Source organism: Bos indicus, chromosome 24 (assembly GCF_029378745.1).
Source record: "Bos indicus isolate NIAB-ARS_2022 breed Sahiwal x Tharparkar chromosome 24, NIAB-ARS_B.indTharparkar_mat_pri_1.0, whole genome shotgun sequence".
Classification (NCBI taxonomy): domain Eukaryota; kingdom Metazoa; phylum Chordata; class Mammalia; order Artiodactyla; family Bovidae; genus Bos; species Bos indicus.
The window spans coordinates 59112066-59126106 of record NC_091783.1 but is presented as its reverse complement, the minus strand read 5'-3'; positions in this window follow the sequence as shown (position 1 = coordinate 59126106).

Here is a 14041-nt window from a genome sequence, read left to right as displayed (position 1 = left end):
GAGAAGCCTGGTAGGCTACAGTTCACGGGGTCGCAAAGAGTTGGACACGACTGAGTGACTTCATTCACTCACTCACTCACTTAAAGGACAAACAACAAAAAAGTCCAAATAACTCACTGAAATTGGTTTTTAACTCTAATATTTTTTCTCTTCGTTATACAGATTATTTAATTTTTATTGCATTAGCTAGACCCTCCAAAACAGTGTAGAAGTAAAAGTAATTTGACATAGTACTTATTCTTGTCGTATTTCTGATTTTAATTCAAATGACTTCTTTTGCACTATGATTCTTGGTATAACGCTTGTTTTTGTGTTTTGGTAAATCGTACTGTACTTAAGTAGCTCTTATTTTTCAATGGATGCTATTAATAAATTATCACCTCCTTTTTGAATACCTATTAATATGTAGGGTTTTTCTTTTAATTTGTATGAATTTTTATTTATAGATTTTTTTCAATGTTGGACGATTTTTGCATTCCAGGATAAAACTACTCAGTCTTGATATGTTGTTCTCTGCTGTAATATTACATTTGACTTGTGAATATTTTATTTGACTATGAGTTGAATCCTTTACAGTAAACTGGTAAACGTAAGTACAGTGTTTTCCTGAGTTCTGTGAGCCATTCTAGCAATGATTGAACCCAAGAAGGGGGTCAAGGGAACCCCCGATTTATCACCACTCAGTCAGAAGTATAGGTGTGACAGCAGTCTTGCTCAGGTAGGTGGTGTGAGAAGTGGACTGAATCTGGAGAACTAGGAGATTTGTTTAGAGGTGGAAGAGGGGGTGGGAGCAGGGGAACACCCACACATTTGGTGTCAGAAGTGTCACGCGTTAATGCGGTTCAGAAGCCAGTGTTTTCAGATCCCGGCGAGCTGGGGAGACGATGCCTCCTCTTCCGCAGGGTGCTTGCCCAACACTGTCTGCAGTGCAGGAACTGACCCCTGGCTCCCAGCTTGCCTCCCTCCTGCACTCGGAAAGCTGGAGGCAGCGTTTGGTCTTTGCTCTCTTATACCCCAGGCAACTAACTGGCTTGCACTCACTTGGAAGAAGAACAATTTGCTTCTACCTCTGGAACTAGAAACTTTGCCTTGACTCCGACTATTTCAGTTGATTTTACAATGCCTGTTTTTCAAAGGAGAACACAGAGACTTGACATTCAAGCCTAGTCTGCCCAAGTTCACACAGCAACCATGGTATCCGGGCCTCACAGCTGCGGCCTCTGTGCCATTAGATTCAAGACCATTTGCTTGAAGACGAGATCTCTGCTGTCGGAGACCACTACTCCGTCACCTCACATGTAAGGTCTTGGTTGAGAAGGCCAGTGTTCTGAAGTGCCATCAGAGCAGGGAAACGGAAGAGAACCCTGCCTTGAGCATGAAGGGGGACTAGAAAGTGGGCAAGGACACACACGCTTAGTCTCTGCATGTATCCTGCCAGACCTGGCAAGAATTCTTTCTGAAAAGTCAAAGAAGGGAAGATGCGAGCTCGCTTGCTAAACCGTCTGACTCTCTGTGACCCATGGCCTGAAGGTCCCACTGTTAACAGCTGCGTCCTGCCCTCCCCCAGTCTCCTTCACCTGCCTCCAGAAATTAGTTTTCTTCCCACTCAGCTCCAGAATTTGAGTCACGGACACACCCACACACACTTGGCAAGTCTTGGCCTAGATGTTCTGGCCACTCAGACCTCCAGGCTTCTTTAACTGCTCTGAGATTAAGCTTGGTCTCTCTCACCAAGCACATGGTCCTTTTCGCAGAATGAAATTGCAACCCGCTGCCCCACGTGGCCCGTGGGGCAGGTCTGGAGAACAGGGCAAGATGTCCAGGGTGGTGACTGGGATAATGGATGTGAAGTGTGGATGTTTCCTGAAGTAGGCGGATTCTGAGGCATGTGTTAGGAAGCATGCCTGGACTTGTGAGTCTCCAAGACAAGTGCTCATTTTCTCTTTTCAGGCTCTTATGCAATTCTCCTCTATTTTTTTTTTCATTTAAATTAATAAGGGAATTTATTGGCACATTTAACTGAGCAGTCCAGGAATAGACCTGGATTCCAAATAGGGCTGGATGCAAAATGTATGTGGTATTGCTGCCATAGAACAGAAGGAATTGTGGAAGGCCAGGAAAAAAAAAAAAAGAAACAGGTGTGCTGCCATAGAACAGAAGGAATTGATGGAAGGCCAGGAAAAAAAAAAAAAGAAACAGGTGTGTATTAAATCATTAATAGCTTAAAATCTTGCCAATACAATGAATGAAAAGGATAGCATTCTTATTTGCATTTCCCTATCCACGGCTGGTCTAATGGTTGAAGTGGGATTTGAACACAAGTCCGTTGACCCAGGAATTCATGTTTTTTTCCAACCAATATCCTATATTATATCTTTCACATCAGCTCCTCTTGGAATCGTGAACTAGAAAAAGGCAGAAAAGAAATGAAATACTGCCCATCAGATCTAGGAAGATTGTCATCATTTGTTAAATCAATGTGTTAGCTTTCTTCACAATGACAGCTTCCGCTCTTCCTGAAAAATGTGACGCCAACACAGAAAAACGTTAGCAGCTTTATGTCCATAGACAGTGATAATACTTTGCTAGGAATGAATAACAGTAATAGCAAACACTTATGTAACACCTACTGTATACCAGACACTGTGTTAAGTTCATCCCATGTATTAACTCATTTCATCCACACAGCAACCCTGGGAGCTGAGTTCTGCTATTACCTCTGTTTACAAATGCGAAGACCAAACCACAGAGAGGTGAGGTAATTTGCCTAGTGTCTCATGGCTAGAACATGATGGGTCAAAACCAGAGTTTATATACCCATCGCTACCACTGAATCAGCATTTTGGTTTCCCCCGAGGCCTCTCACGCTGGTTTGTGTGGCTCCTTGATGTGTCCTCTCGTGGTCTTTCTTCCGTGCAAGTCATCCCTAGTGTCTCTTAATGTATCCATGAGATTCCCTCTCCAAATGTGGTCAGTCAGATGGATTAGAACTCACACTAACAACCTCCTTTTAACTTTATCACCTGTTTTAAGGCCCTAGTTCCCTGGTGGCTCAGATGGTAAAGAATCTGCCTGCAATGCAGGAGACCCAAGTTTGACCCCTAGATCAGGAAGATCCCCTGGAGAATCCCATGGATAGAGGAGCCTGGTGGGCTACAGTCCATGGGATCACAAAGAGTCAGACACATTTAAGCAACTAATACTTACTTAGCTCCAAATACAGTGTCACATTTTGAGGTACTGGAGGTTAAGATCTCAAAACAGGCATTTGAGGAGGGGGACACAATTCAGCTCATAACAGTGACCTTGAAGCCAAAAGATGACAAACCCTCAAGACGGAAAGATCTGGGTCCCTCAATCAGTCCTTGGAAGGAAGACGACCAGTGTGTGCATGCTGCCTCTGCAGTCGTTTCCGACTCTGAAGAGCCCTATGGACCGGCCCACCAGGATGGAAGGTCCCACGTCTCCAGCATTGGTGGGTGAGTTCTCTACCCCTGGCACCACCTGGGAAGCCCAAAAGAAGGCTAAGGACCTCAACCAGGAGCATCAGTGTTAGACTCTATGAGACCAACAAAGGAAACTTTCATTTTGCTAACTCAGATTTTGGAATTACTTGTAACAGTGAATTATTTATACACTCAGCAATAAACACCCCTCCCCTACTGCACGTATCTCATGGAATCAGGTAGTACTACACTAGCTTCTTGTGATGAAAAATGTGCAAACAAAGTGAAATGATTCTGGAGTTGTATCCTCCCAAACTGATTGGGTGAAATTGATCACACCCATTAGGTTCTACAATGAATTAAAACATTAACACTAAGCCATATGAATAATTCACACTAAATATTCTCTACGTGCAGCAAATAGTTCTGAGCTTTAAGTGTGACTGAAAGGATCACAGAATTAACACTTTGGAATTAGCTAATCTGAGACTGTTTGGGAAATTGATCAAGCCCCACCTTCTGACAGCTTTACGATCTCTACTAGGTCTGTTGAAATGTGACTCTGGAAGCAGAGGGCCTGCCAACACCCAATATTCTTCTGTTTGGAGGCAGTAAATTAGGATTTTAAGGGAAGAGCAGAAGGAACTAACAAGGCACCTTCCTGACAGCTTAAATGTCCTCCACTGTGGAATGGGGGGTTTCTCACAGTGAGCTGCAGGAAGATGCTGAGCACAGACCTGGGATACAGGCAACCGAGGCTTGTGGACCATCTCCCTGAATGACGGGACACGGAAGGCACATAGGAGACGGAGATGCTCATGAAGAGAGCCAGGAGCCTGGAGGCCGAAAAGGGGCCCCCCACGGCCTCCTGGTGCTAGAGACAGACAGCGGCGCTGCAAGAGAACCAGGAGCCTGGAGGCCGCACAGGGGCCCCCACAGCCTCCTGGTGCTGGAGACAGACAGCGGCGCTGCAGCTGGCCCCATGATTGCCCGCATCTATGCCCCGGTCCCAGCCTCATGGAACTCTCACCTCTTCAGGTCTCTTCTGTCTTGGGCAACATTAACTCATTTTCACCGGTAGGAGAATTGGCTCTGCTTGCCCATCCATTCCTCCAGATCTTTACCTTACACCTAGCTGTTAGCTTTTAAAACAAACAAACAAACAAAACCAAGATTTTTTTTCTTATTTCTTTGGTTCTGCCCAAAGGCAATGGAGCTTGGTTTCTGTCTGTTCAACAGAAGGAAGTTCATGAAGTATTCCAGCAAATGCTCAGTCAATATATCAAAGCATCAGCCTGCCATGCAATCAAAACAAAGAGCTGGAAAAAATTGATCTTTATTTATATCCATGGCTTCCCTGGTGGCTCAGATGGTAAAGAGTCTGCCTGCAGTGCAGGAGACCCAGGTTCAATCCCTGGGTCAGGAAGATCCCCTGGAGAAGAGAATGGCAACCCACTCAAGTATTCTTGCCTGGAAAATTCCATGGACAGAGGAGCCTGGCGGGCCCAAGAACTGATGCCTTAGAACCATGGTGCTGAAGAAGGCTCTTGAGAATCCCCTGGACTGCAAGGAGATCCTACCAGTCCATCCTAAAGGAAATCAAGCCTGAATATTCATTGGAAGGACTGATGCTGAAGCTGAAGCTCCAATACTTTGGCCACCTGATGGGAAGAACTGACTCATTAGAAAAGACCCTGATGCCGGGAAAGATTGAAGGTGGGAGGAGAAGGGGATGACAGAGGATAAGATGGTTTGATGGCATCACCGACTTGATGGACATGAGTTTGAGCAAGCTCCGGGAGTTGGTGATGGACAGGGAGGCCTGGCATACTGCAGTCCATGGGGTCGCAGAGTCGGACATGACTGAGCAACTGAACAATGGCATTTATATCTGGTTGGGGGAGAAAACAGTGAAAGAAAGCGTCAATATCTAAGGAAACATTTACAGGCAACAGCAACTTGTCTCCCTGTGGGAATTCTCAGCGAGGAATCCTATAGGAAGATGGGGTCACACTGCACTTGACAGAGAAGCTGCCTGCTGTCAAGCAAAACGAAACACTCCTCGGAGACAATACAAAGGTCACAGGCTACCAGGCACCGGTGTTCTCTGGCAAAGGAAGCACGGCCCTGTTTGGTGGCATTCCAAAGGTACATGTCATCGAAGGTGTTCAAGTCTGAGCCAAACTGGGGAGAAAGAGCAAGGTTTAGAAATGCTACATTTAACATAGAATTAAAAATGAGGCAGTCCAGAATGGCTTTTTCCCTTCTGTTTCACAGCAGGTTGAACAAGATAACTGTGTAGCAAGTTTAAAGCATTAAAAAATTGAAATGATATGCAAGTGGTCAGGCTTTAAGATGAGAACATTCAACAAGGCTTTGTATTTGAAAGTGTCAGCAAGCAGCAAGAGATTATCAGTATTTTGGCCCCAACTGAGAGCATTATTTAGGGTGGGTAGAATCCTCAATTCTTTTCACCCTTTCTTTGAAGATGGAAAGCTCTGAAAAAGACCAGAGAATCTTCCTCAGACTCAGAAACAGCCAAAGGTCTGCATGCTGCTGCTGCTGCTGCTGCTGCTGCTGCTAAGTCGCTTCAGTCGTGTCCGACTCTGTGCAACCCCATAGATGGCAGCCCACCAGGCTCCCCTGTCCCTGGGATTCTCCAGGCAAGAACACTGGAGTGGGTTGCCATTTCCTTCTCCAATGCATGAAAGTGAAAAGTGAAAAGTGAAAATGAAGTCGCTCAGTCGAGTCCGACTCTTAGCGACCCCAGGGACTGCAGCCTACCAGGCTCCTCCGTCCATGGGATTTTCCAGGCAAGAGTACTGGAGTGGGTGCCATCGCCTTCTCTGAAAGGTCCGAATAAACATACACAAAGTGACTAGATGTTGTTTCCACAGCTGGGCCTATTTCAGGGAATCTGAGCAGAAGACGGTAAATGTTGCTGAGATGGATTTTGATGGTGTGGCTGATTGGGAAAGAGGGTGTTTGGTCTGGTTTATTGCTTCATATGGTGTATGAAATAGATGGAAACTCACAAGGCAATTAGCCAAGATCATGCATCTTTGATGGAGTTAAGGAATTACCCACCCTCCATTCCTCCCCCTCCACCCTGACGTTTTCTCCATGTGGGAACTGGCATCAGGAGAATAAGTGACTTTGCAAGTTCTTCCAGTAAGTTCATTGCAACACTTGGACAAGAGCCTGGTCTTCCTGTCTCTGAGCCTAAGGTTCTCCCCCACTTGAAAACTCACTGCCTCTTTGATGGTCATGGGCTTTATCATAAAATTCACCAACTGAGGATGAGTCAAGCCATTGTCCTTAACCACATGCCTTCAGCAGGATAGCCCGACTATCGCTGTAGTTTGCACAATGCAAATTTACGAGAAAGATGACACCACAACAGTGCAAGGCTCAGACACAGGGACCTAGAGGCACCACACAGGGTAGGTGCTGAATAAGTGGTCTATTAATACACTAATCAATACGTGGATAAAGTAGAGGGTGTTGTCAGACACATAAGCAGCAGCCCACGATGTATCATGTGCTTCTTAGATCTAACATTCTTCAAATACTTGGATGACAATGCTAAGCATAGACCCCAGATATGGCTCACTCTAGTGTTCAAAGGTTTCAAGTCAAGCATCAAAATTCAATTTTGTAAACCAACTATACTTCAGTTTTTAAAAAAGAGTCAAAATTCAGAACCGATGGGATGAAATGGGCTGTAATAAAGACTTTGTAATTAAAATACTCATAAAATTATATTGAAACATTAAAATTGTTTTAGAGGTATTGGCCGTGATTATTTCTGCGACTGCCATTATGGGTAAATTCCTCCCCCTTTTTTCTACCTTTCTGCACATCCTGAATCTTTTTAAGATTAAAAATGTAATTTAATGGGCTTCCTTCATGGCTCAGTGGTAAAGAATCTGCCTGCCAATGCAGGGGTCATGGGTTTGATTCCTGGTCCAGGAAGATCCCGCATGCCTCGTGGCAAGGATGCCCATGCACCACAACTCCTGAGCCTGTGCTCCAGAGCCCGGGGACCACAGCTACTGAAGCCCACACACCCTACAGCTTATGCTCCCCAGCAAGAGAAGCCACTGCAGTGAGAAGTCCACGCAGCTCAACTAGAGAGAAGCCACCGCTCACCGCAGCTAGAGAAGCCACTGCAATGAGAAGTCCACGCAGCTCAACTAGAGAGAAGCCACCGCTCACCGCAGCTAGAGGAGCCACTGCAATGAGAAGTCCACGCAGCTCAACTGGAGAGAAGCCACCGCTCACCGCAGCTAGAGGAGCCACTGCAGTGAGAAGTCCACGCAGCTCAACTGGAGAGAAGCCACCGCTCACCGCAGCTAGAGAAGCCACTGCAGTGAGAAGTCCACGCAGCTCAACTGGAGAGAAGCCACCGCTCACCGCAGCTAGAGAAGCCACTGCAGTGAGAAGTCCACGCAGCTCAACTAGAGAGAAGCCACCGCTCACCGCAGCTAGAGGAAAAAGCCTGAGCAGCAATGAACACTCAGCACAGTTATAAGTAAATAAATGAATTTTTTTTAATGTAATTTAAGAACAGCAGACCGATACAACAAACTAGTGACTACAACAAGAAAGAAAGAGACTCGCAGACACAGAGAACAAACTGGCGGTTACCAGTGGAGAGAGGGAAGGGCAATCACAGGGATAAGAGACCAAGAAGTACAAACAGGTAAAAGAAACTACCAGGATATATTGTCCCGTGCAGGGAGTATAACCAACGCTTTCAAGTGAAAGCAAAGTAAATTCAGTAGATAATAGTAAACACAAATATAAAATAATGTACTGTGTTAGATGAAGATATTTTTCAGTTGCATTATTATCTTCCTCTCAAAATATTTAATCTGTGAAAGTGAAAGTCGCTCAGTTGTATCTGACTCTTTGCAACCCCATGGACTATATAGCCCGTGGAATTCTCCAGGTCAGAATACTGGAGTGGGTAGCCTTTCCCTTCTCCAGGGGATCTTCCCAACCCAGGGATCAAACCCAAGTCTCCTGTATTATAGCCAGAATTTTATAACTCTAAGTGGAGTATAACCTTTAAAAATTGTAAATCACTATATTGTATACCTGTAACTTATATGACATTACTTCAATTTAAAAAAAAAAGCAGACTATGTTGGCAATGAACTGACAGGGGTGAATGGAGGTAGTGGCTGTCACCTGCGGGGCCCTGGGTCCTGGTTATACAGCAGACACAGGAAGGCTGTGGCCCCTTCCCCTGAGGGGCCCCCCATGCTAAAGTGGGTATCAAACCCAGCAAATCAACACGTTTATATAAAGTGGTGAAGAGGGATAAAGCAGGATTAGGGTCTAACAAGTGATGATGCAAGTTTTAAAAGGATACTCACAGAAGACTTCCCTGACAAGGTGATAGTCAAGCTGAGTCTAGAGAGACAAGCCAGGGCAGACACCGGGGACCCATCAGAAGACAGTGACAATGATCCAGATGAGGAATGATGGTGGTCCTGACTGTGGGAGGATAGAGAAGGGGCATAATCAGATGGCCCAGCTGACAGAATTTCGAGTGGAGAGACAGAACATGAGGTGGAAGAGAAGGGAGGTTCCTTGGGGGTGTCAAGACACCCCCTGCGTGCCGGAGCACACTTTGCTTCAGGACCTGCCCAGTTAAAAACCAGGTTGTTTGGTTGCTCAGTCGTGTCCGACTCTTTGTGACCCCATGGAGATTTTCCAGGCAAGAACACTGGAGTCAGTTGCCATTTCCTTCTCAAAAAAAAGCCAGATATCTTGTGAGAGATGAATGAAGCTGCACTTTTCCAAGAACCTGTTACTTTTCAACACACCATCCTCTGCCTTTCCCTGTCTAGATTCACAATTGTGCTGTTATCTCCATCTTAGAGCTGAACGAGAAAAGGAATCCTGGACTAAATAAATCAGCCAGGATCACCCCTCAGGTGACAGACAGAACTGAGACTAAAGTGAACATTTCCCGATGTCCCTGAGAGGCTCTTCCAGAGTCCAGTGACTCCCAGATAACAGGGACCACATGTCCCAGCGTTTATATTCTCTGAAGTGCTCAGTAAAGCATCTGCCTTCTCACAGTGCTCACGGAATTAATTCCCCACAGGGAGAGGTTACGAGCAGATCTACCCTGAAGACCAGGGACGTGGGCTTTGGAGTCAGACGGATCTGGGTTCTGTCTCTACCTCTGGGTCTAGTCTTCCGACTGGGCAGACTTCCAAACCTTCCATCTCTCTCTTATTTAAAAAAAAAAGTGGGGCTAATCACTCTTAGCCCTGAAAGTTGTTGGAAGGATTAAGTGAAATGATACTTACAAGGTGCTTAATGTGGGAGCTGGCACACAGGAAGCAATGGGAAAGGGTAAACTATTATTAAAACGGGGACGAGAAACAGTATTTAATCCCTCCCACTGCCTAGCCAGCCATGCAGTTTCTATGAACCTGTTACTGTAAGACCCTGTGGCTTAAAATAAAACAACTGGGGAGGTCTCTGGAGCTCAGCTACACACGGCCCCACCCTGCCAGGCCCCGAAGTGCTGGCTGGAGAGCCGCTCTGAGTCATCCCAGCTGCCAGAAGGGCAATTTGAAGTCCCACAGGGCCCTGTGCCTGAGCAGATCCACAGCACCCCACACCCAGCTTTCCTGTCTGCAGTGAGATAAATGACAAAGGGGAATCCGTGTGTGTTTCTGGGTGTCGGAACAATCAGCTAGGGGCAAGGTCTTATCTGAGCCTCTGTCCAGTTTTGAGTTACCTATTCGATGGCAAAGATACCCCTGGCTTCTACAAAACCAGTGTGCAGAGAAACGCAGACAAGTGTGGGTCATTAGACTTTTTGTCTGTGGGGGTAGCTAGTTAAACAATGAAAGCCATTTCCATATATGACATAAGAAGTTGAAATCGTTGTCAATTCTGTTAACGTACCTGTTTGTTTGTTCCCTTCACTGAGGCCATTACAAAAAAAAACAACAAGAAAAAGATACTTCCTGCTGATTGCCCTGCTGAGTCACCCAACAACTGTGGCCCATTTTCAGGAGGGAATCGACAGGCCTCAGAAGCTGGCTCATTCTTCAGGTTGACTTTAGATGCCCAACCTCATCGCCTCCTATCTTCCCACCTCCCTGGGGTGGGGGTGGGGGTTGCTCGGACTCCCCCTCTCGCACTGCAGGCCACTGGAAGCTATGAAGTGGCCTCTTTTGTGCCGATTCTTTCTGCTGGCATAATGGCAGAAGGAGGGGTGGAGAAAAGCCACAGGAGCCAGCCAAGCCGTCACACACTGCGCAAAGGCAGAATCCACCAGAAGCCTATAGGCAGTTCTCCAAAGGCATGCCAGAAGCATCTCAAGTCACACACCCGTGGGGCCCCCAGGCCCTGGTTCATCATGCGTTTATTCTTGTTTGCTCCTGAAAGGGTTCATTGCTCAGTCGTGTCCAACTCTTGGCAACCCCATGGACTACAGTCCACCAGGCTCCTCTGTCCATGGGATTCTCCAAGCAAGAATACTGGAGTGGGTTGTCATTCCCTTCTCCAGGAGATCTTCCTGAACCAGGAATCAAAGCTAGGTCTCCCTCATTGCAGGCAGATTCTTTACCATCTGAGCCACCAGGGAAGCCCTGTTTGCTCTTAGAGAAGTGAACTATTTCATGTATTCTTTAAGAGTTATTGCAGTGATGAACAGTCTTTAAAAATAGATTTCAAAAAATCACCAATTCTTGGGTTTTTCAGTTCAGTTCAGTCACTCAGTCGTGTCCGACTCTTTGCAACCCCATGAATCGCAGCACGCCAGGCCTCCCTGTCCATCATCAACTCCCGGAGTTCACTCAGACTCACGTCCATCAGGTCAGTGATGCCATCCAGCCATCTCATCCTCTGTCATCCCCTTCTCCTCCTGCCCCCAATCCCTCCCAGCATCAGAGTCTTTTCCAATGAGTCAACTCTTCGCATGAGGTGGCCAAAGTACTGGAGTTTCAGCTTCAGCATCATTCCTTCCAAAGAAATCCCAGGGCTGATCTCCTTCAGAATGGACTGGTTGGATCTCCTTGCAGTCCAAGGGACTCTCAAGAGTCTTCTCCAACACCACAGTCCAAAAGCATCAATTCTTAGGTGCCCAGCCTTCTTCACATTCCAACTCTCACATCTGTACATGACCACAGGAAAAGCCATAGCCTTGACTAGATGGACCTTTGTTGGCAAAGTAATGTCTCTGCTTTTGAATATGCTTTTGAATATGGTCATAACTTTCCTTCCAAGGAGTAAGTGTCTTTTAATTTCATGGCTGCAGTCACCATCTGCAGTGATTCTGGAGCCCTAAAAAACAAAGTCTGACACTGTTTCCACTGTTTCCCCATCTATTTGCCATGAAGTGATGGGACCAGATGCCATGATCTTGGTTTTCTGAATGTTGAGCTTTAAGCCAACTTTTTCACTCTCCACTTTCACTTTCATCAAGAGGCTTTTTAGTTCCTCTTCACTTTCTGCCATAAGGGTGGTGTCATCTGCATATCTGAGGTTATGGATATTTCTCCTGGCAATCTTGATTCCAGCTTGTGTTTCTTCCAGTCCAGCATTTCTCATGATGTACTCTGCATATAAGTTAAATAAGCAGGGTGATAATATACAGCCTTGACGTACTCCTTTTCCTATTTGGAACCAGTCTGTTGTTCCATGTCCAGTCCTAACTGTTGCTTCCTGACCTGCATACAAATTTCTCAAGAGGCAGATCAGGTGATCTGGTATTCCCATCTCTTTCAGAATTTTCCACAGTTTATTGTGAGCCACACAGTCAAGGGCTTTGGCATAGTCAATAAAGCAGAAATAGATGCTTTTCTTGAACTCTCTTGCTTTTTCCATGATTCAGCGGATGTTGGCAATTTGATCTCTGGTTCCTCTGCCTTTTCTAAAACCAGCTTGAACATCAGGAAGTTCACGGTTCACATATTGCTGAAGCCTGACTTGGAGAATTTTGAGCATTACTTTACTATCGTGTGAGATGAGTGCAATTGTGCGGTAGTTTAAGCATTCTTTGGCATTGCCTTTTTTTGGGATTGGAATGAAAACTGACCTTTTCCAGTCCTGTGGCCACTACTGAGTTTTCCAAATTTGCTGGCATATTGAGTGCAGCACTTTCACGGCATCATCTTTCAGGATCTGAAATAACTCAACTGGAATTGCATCACCTCCACTAGCTTTGTTCGTAGCGATGCTTTCTAAGGCCCACTTGACTTCACATTCCAGGATGTCTGGCTCTAAGTCAGTGATCACACCATCGTGATTATCTGGGTCGTGAAGATCTTTTTTGCACAGATCTTCTGTGTATTCTTGCCATCTCTTCTTAATATCTTCTGCTTCTGTTAGGTCCATACCATTTCTGTCCTTTTTCAAGCCCATCAACGTTTCTAAATTTGAGGGTCATTTGTTACACAGACATGTATAACTTATACACTCATCTCAGGCAACATCTACTCCAAGAAGACTTCAATACCTCCTGCCACACACACACTCACACACACACACTCACACACACTCTCACATGCACACACACTCACACACACTCACTCACACACACACACGTGCACACATGCACGTGCTCACACATACAGTCACACACACTCACACACTCTCTCACACTCACATGCACGCACACTCACACACACATGCACACACACACGTGCACACACACTCTCACACTCACATGCACGCACACACACTAACACACACACTCACACACACACGTGCACGCACATGCACTCACACATGTACACACATACACTTTGTGAGTCTCAGAGCTCCCTCAACACTTTGTGCTCACCTCTTGGCCCAGTACATAAAGGATTAATTGTAGTTTTCTGGTTTTGCCTTGGTCTTCCTACCAAAGAGACATGTGTTCGTGGTTATTTTGTCTTATATCTGTAGTGTCAAATGTAGTGGTTAGCACATATGATCAAAATTATCTTATGGATGAATGAGTAAATGAATGAATGAGCAAGTGAATGAATGCCATTTTGCTAAGTGACACAGGGGATTGAAAAATAAATGTGATCTGTGTTCCACCTGTAGGAGCTTATAATCAACTTGGAGAAGCAGATATAAAATTAACATAAATGTGAATGAAATCAGTGTTGCATCATGATAAGAAAAATGTGCTATGGGCACATAAAAGATAGACTGTCATTTCTGATTGGGGAATCTGAAAATACTTCTTGAGGAAATGGCTTTTGACATTGGCCTTGAAGGATAACAGAGCTTTGAGTAGCCAAGATGAGGAGGAAAGGAATCCAAAATTAATAAAAACTGTAAACAAATCCTAGAAAGTCAGGAAATCTGGCTGGGGGACAAAGTCAAGCTGGTGCTCAGAGGAAGAAGCCAGATGGAGATGAAAACTGGAAATCAGTTGGCTTCAAGGGGGCACATGAGGTCACCACTCTTAGAGAACATGATGAAAGCAGAACCTTGGGAAAGTGACATTTAAAAACCAAGAGGAAAGAGGAACTTGCTCAGGGTTGAGAAGACTTTACATAAGTTTGAAGGAGGAGGTGAGGCTCAGAGGTTGGACATGATGCAATATAAAGAGAGGCCGCGGGATG